Here is a 6,264-nt window from a genome sequence, read left to right on the forward strand (position 1 = left end):
ATTCATTTGGATTTTTTGTATTGATGCTACCTAGTTTTATTACAGTCATTTATTTGCTTCTACTGCCTATAAAGCCATAGTAAAATGCTCATTAACAAGTATGGTAAAAATCCTATATAACAACGGGATTTTCTTGCCTAGGCCACTGTCTACTTTTCCAGTCCCCTTCTGAACACAGCACCGTACATTCTTATCATACCAAACTGCTCACATCCCCTTGGGTGGCCCCTGATTTTGCATCTCTGTGTCTTTGTGTATGCTTTTCCTTCAGCCAGGAGTGCCCTTCCCCACGGTTCCCACCAGAGAACTCCTCTTACTCACTAGGACTCGCATTAACGTCGACATGCCTGTGACACTCCTACCCCTCTGGCCGGGAGCTCATCTCTCCCCACATTTCTGCAGGATGCGTCACCACTGTCACACCTTCCTCATGGAAGTGCTCTCTCCTTTTCCAGACTCTGAGCCATGGAGGGGACATCTTTTCTCTCCTTCTCCCAAGAAATTACAACAGTGGCAAGCAGGAAGTGTTCAAGGATGGCACTAGATGAAACCATTCAGCGCTTTTTCACTTTTAACTTCTGACTGGGACAACCCTGAGAGGCCATCAAAAACCAAACTGGAGCGAGTTATTTTAAGCAAAAGCATCCCAGAAGAGTATCACAAAGCCAGGGGGTGGGGGGGGGGGTGGAGGTGGGAGTGGGGGTGGAGGGCAAAGCATACATGCTGTGATTAGCAGGAATTAGCAGCAGCACCCCTGCCCGTCAGAGCCTCCACTCCAGCCAGCACCTTGCCTCCACCTGGATGTTCTGTAGTGACCTCGACATGCACAGGGAAGGGTTTTCCCCAGTCCAGGCAACATCCATGTTTGAAGTGCTCTTTCTGAGCCCAGAAATGGGGAATGTTAAGTTCCAGACAGTTCATATCAATGTTACGGACTATTAACTCATGGGTTTTGTTAACCCCTGAGTGGGGAGGAGTAAATAATATCCTTCATGCAGAAAGTTTCCAAAACACTGGGTTTCCACCCTGGTCTTGGGTGTCCTGAGTCAGCCCCGCTGTGGCTGTTCCATGGTAGACTAGGGATTCTGAAACATCCATGACCTAAACAGGCATGAGTGGCATGTTCATGTGACAGTGCATTGAAAGAAATAAGAAACCTAAGAAGAGGAAGAATTTACAAAAGTAAAAAAAGTAAGGGTTCACTGACACAAAATGTTCAATTAGTAAAAATAGTTTTAAGTGATATTGCCCAAAAGAATAATGAAGTAACAGAACAGAACTGACTAAACACAAAAGAATCTGAAGATTGAAAGAATTTGAACATGCAATGGCCTAACTGCATCACTGTTCAAATCTCAGATGTTTGAAGAACTAAAGAAAAAGCCGCATGAAAAAAAAATTCTCTTCTAATTAAGTCAATTTGTCACAGGGTGGTAGGGTTCAGTTTTATTGAGATATAATAGGGTAAGTCTCTTTTTAAGGTTTGTATCATAATAATTTGACTTACATATATTGTGAAATAATTCCTAATAGGTTCTTTTACTGTTTTGTTAATGTGATAACAAATAGATAACTTAACTCAGCAATGGGTTAACACAAGCACTGAGTGAAGGCTTTTGTTTGTGCAATAACATATGCAAATATTCCCCCTAGGAAGATATTTACAAGAAACACTCCCATAATGAATAGGTGGGATCCCCCATCTTGGCCTTCACTGTTTATAAAACTGAGGATTCTACTCCATACCCCAGCCTCAAGTCTCCAGTTGCCCCCCAGAAAGGAGGCTTCTCTGACCCCTGCCACCTCTCATGGTTACCCCCATCTCACTGTCTGTGCCACCTGGACCAGCTGTGGCCTTCACCTGCCACAAACATCCTTTTCACTCTGGAAGCCACAGGGACCTCAGGCATCACCCACCCACCATCACCCATCCAAGTCTCCTTTTAGCTTTCTGCCCAGCCTGAGTGGGACAAGGACTCCCCAGCATGGTGGCAACGGTGAGGGTTTTGCTTCTTATCCTGGTAAATTACTTTCCCCTCTAGCGTGATGTCCACCACACCTAGAAAGAATGAGGCACAAACTGGCAAGCTTCATGCAGGGACTGCAACTTCACTTATCTGGAACACACTTCTCTTGGGCACAGAGATAAGAAGGACCGTGGACTTTGATTTCCAGAGCCTAGAGAGAGGGGTGGAGTTTTTGGCCAAGAATCTCTTAGCACAGCAGGAAAAACAAAAGGTGGTTTCCCAGCATTCAGAGTGCAATTCAGGCCGATGCCCTCTGTATTTTAGCAGGCGCTGCCCAGCCAGATGAGGGAGAGAGAGCAAGGGAGAAATCTTCAGGGCTGTTTCCTTTGTTCCCTGCTGAGTCCACATACCCTGGGGCCACAGGAGAGAGGAAATGGATACAGCCATCCTTTCATTGCGGGTGGACACAGAGACCCGGCCTGCCTGCAGGGAACACCTGTCTCTGGTAAAAGGACCCTCCAAGATTTCTAAATTTGTCATTGTAAGATGACAGCCCAGCCTGGGCCACAGACTCATTATCTGCTGCTACTTCTGTAAGGCCAAGTGCCTCTTCCCTAGATACCTGTCTCCTCTCCCCATCCTCCCACATGTGCTGCTGTTTGTCTGGCTGCCGTGAGTCCAGGAACATGCAGGGCTGGGGTCTGGTTTGTAATTGCTCTTCTCAGAAGGCACAGACCCCTTGCTGCTGCCATCTGTGCACCTCCTGGTCCCCCAGACCCTCTCTGACAACACTGATCCCTGACTCAGTCATCCCCTCTCCTTAACCCACTCCCAAACTCCCTGTGTCTGCTCTTATCTAAGCGGCTTTGCCAAGTGTGAATGACCCACCCAGACTCTTGACCTTTCATTCCCAAATGCTTTTCCTCACCAACACAAGGGACCCCATGCAACAGACAATGGGCTTCGTGGAACAGCTCCACCTCACAAGTCCAGGTGTTCCTCAAGCACCACCATATCATCGGCCTTTGGCCCCTCTACTTTTGCTGTCTCCTTCATCCCTCCTGCTTCTGTGTCCTTCCTAATGAGTTTAGATTCTAAGGTTCTTCTCTTCAGACATTCCCTGCGAACATCCTTGTCCCCTTGTCTTTGTAAGCTTTCCTAGGGATGAGACAATATCTTGGACTTCTCAGTGCTTGGTCTGAGGCTGCTGGAGAAGCCACACAGCCCAGAAACTGCCTCTGGCAGACATGGAATACCCAGCCTTTGTTCTTAGTCTTTTGCCAACCTCCACCCCTTCCTGCCTTGCAAACAGACATGAGACCTATGTCCTTGACAGCTATCTTTTGAGCACCAGAGAAAGGCTGGAAGGATGGCCCGGATGCCACCCCTGGTATCACGGAGCCAAACGCTGATCCTGCTTCAGTTGAACTTCTGTCACGTGCCCCACTATTAATTCATTGTTGTTTGTCTCAGTTGAGTCCTCATTAAACAACACAGTCAAGCATTGCTCAATAGCGTTTCTGCTGATGGATGATGGATCAAGAATACCACAGAGGACCCAGCAGGCTGAGCCACACAGCCTGGGTGTGAAGTAGGCTGTTTCTTTGGGTTTGTTTAATTACACCCTATGACGTTCACACAGCAAAGAAATTACCTCATGGTGCTTTTCTCAGAATGCATCCCTGCTGTTAAGTGTCACATGACTGTACCTGTTTGTTATGCCTTCAAAACAAGTCTTCGCAATCTCCTCCACAGCATGTCCTGAACCCAGACACTGGTAAGTATTTACCACTGACCCTACTTTCTCTCTTGTACTCCCTGATGCAAGCAGAATGATCTTCAAATGTGAGCTGAACTAGCCACACCCTTACTAAAACTCCCCAATAGCTACCCCTTGCCTTTAGGATACTTAATTTCCTCTGAGTCTTTTGCCATATCTATGAAATGAAAATAATAACGCTTTATATGCTTGAAGACAAAGGTTTCATTGCATCATTTCTTGACATTTTTTCTAGCTCAGAATCAATGCATCATTTTTTCCTGCTAGTCAAAGACTGAACTCTTCCCTTCTAGTCCTTTACATGTTTGTATCTTTTCCTCTCAAAATATTACCTTCCTCCACCTCTTCCTTTCCTTTCTCAGTCCTTTCCTTTCCTGTCCTCCTTGTGGTCTTTCCATAGGTTGCCCCTCCCTTACTTCTCATTCATCCAAACAAAGTTTTTCTTTTCAATATCAACCCCTGCAGAGCTGTTATTAGGGATTAGTAAGGCTTCCTATATGCCAAGCAAAGGGTTAAAGACTTAATGTATATTCCCACAAGGCTAGTATATTTCTTATTCTCTCTAGTTTAACGTATATCAAAGTTTTAAAATAATTTTAATTTAAAAAACACACACCTGCCTGTTTATTTGTTTTTGCTCATGTTTTACCATTGCAACTCCCGTTGAGTTTGTCTCTTTTTGCTATTTCAACCCTATAGCGGATGCATAATATGTATTTATTCATTGAATGAATTATGCCATTTCTTCTTTCTGGAAGCCCTTTTTCCCCTTCCTGGCTTGTTGAAATTCCTCATATTCTAAGGCTGATAGAAACATCATTTTATTCATGCAACCTTACCTCGTGCTATACCTCAATAGATAATCTACCACTCCCTCCTTCTTTTTGCTCTAACAAGTCATTTTATCATTGCTACAGCATTTGCCCCATGGACTGTCATCATTAAACAACTGGAATCATCATTGATCATTATTGACCATCCATCTCTGAATTGACTGTCAGTTGTTTATCTCCATAACAAATGGATTCTGAGAAGGGTGAGCACCATTTCTTAGCCATCTTTGTGCCCCCTTTAGCTAACACAGTTCCTGGTATATACAAATAAGCACTCATAAATACTTGCCATGTAAGTGGCTGGAAAACAAAACCTAAGGTTCACTTGGGTTTTTTAATTATTCATTCCAATCTGCAGACACAATGCCTTTGTATTTATAGTGAAATTTAGAATTACAGTGCAAGACCCAGAGGCTTTGCTTATTTAGTTACAGGCACTGAAATGAGGCTAAAAGTCAATCATTAAAGGAAAAAGAAATAGCAAGTAAGAAAGAGGCACTCAGCCAAGAAAATGTAAACGAGAAGAGGAAAAAGTGCTCTCAGGGTTCTGGGAACAAATGACATCGTGAAGAGGCAGAGTGTAGAGACAGAGAAAGATGAAGCCGGTCTGGGTAAATTATCATTTTATTGTTTCAGGGAACATGGCATGCCTGAGTGTTCCAGTAAATGCATAAAACAAGACTAGAGGGATATTGATATTGGACTGGCCATTTCACCCAGGCTGCACCTTCCAGGAAGCAGTGTCTCTCTATCTTTATCAACAGAGTTGTTGGTTCATGACCATGACCTACTCAGTCCTCTGTATAGACATCAGCCTACTATGAGAGACTCAAAAATTCCTCATTTCATAAGTAGAGAAACTGAGACTGGAAGTTCAAAACTTTGGAAATTTCCTATTGCTGATCCCAAGTATCTGTTGTTAGGAATCTTGGCTCACCAGGTTGGGCAAAGAAAGGAAAATGAAAATTTGCCTGGGGCCTCCCTGATGGCACAAAGGGTTAAGTCTCAGCACTAACCTATCGGCAGCCACTGCAGCATGAGTTTGATCCCCGGTCAGGGAGCTACCCACACGACATAGCAGACCTCTCCTGTCTTGCCTGCTGCTCGCCTCAGCAGTGTATTTCAGTAGATCTTCCTGTTCTGCTCCTCTGCTCCTCTGGTGGGTCCTCTCACCCTCGCCCCATACCTCTGGCCATTACCCCAGGTCTTGTAGACATAAATTATCTTAAAAAAAAAAAAAGAAAGGGCCTCCCTGGTGGAGCAGTGGTTGAGCGCTGGGCTGCGAGACTACCCGCAGCCTCTGCAGCGCAGGTTCGATTCCCGGCCTCCGGGTGAGGATCCCACATGGCGCGCAGACCTTTCCTGCCGCCCGCTGCTCCCCTCAGCAGTGTACTTCGGTCCTTCTGCCTGTTCTGTTCCCTGCTCTGGCTCTGGTGGATTCTCTCACCCTCCCGCACTTCTGACTGTACCCAGTGCATGTATAAATAAATAAATAAATCTTTAAAAAACAAAACAAAAAAAAATATTTGTCTGGTTAGATGGGTATGTTCAGATCATGAAAATATATTAAAAAAAAAAAAGAAAAATTGCCAGAAAACAGGCACACATTTATATAATGAAGCTTATCATCCAACTCCTTGACTGATACCTCCCTCCCAACCAAGACCATAGTGGGTCTGGCTCA

The sequence above is a fragment of the Talpa europaea genome (assembly GCF_964194135.1).
Source record: "Talpa europaea genome assembly, chromosome: 14".
NCBI classification, from domain to species: Eukaryota; Metazoa; Chordata; class Mammalia; order Eulipotyphla; family Talpidae; genus Talpa; species Talpa europaea.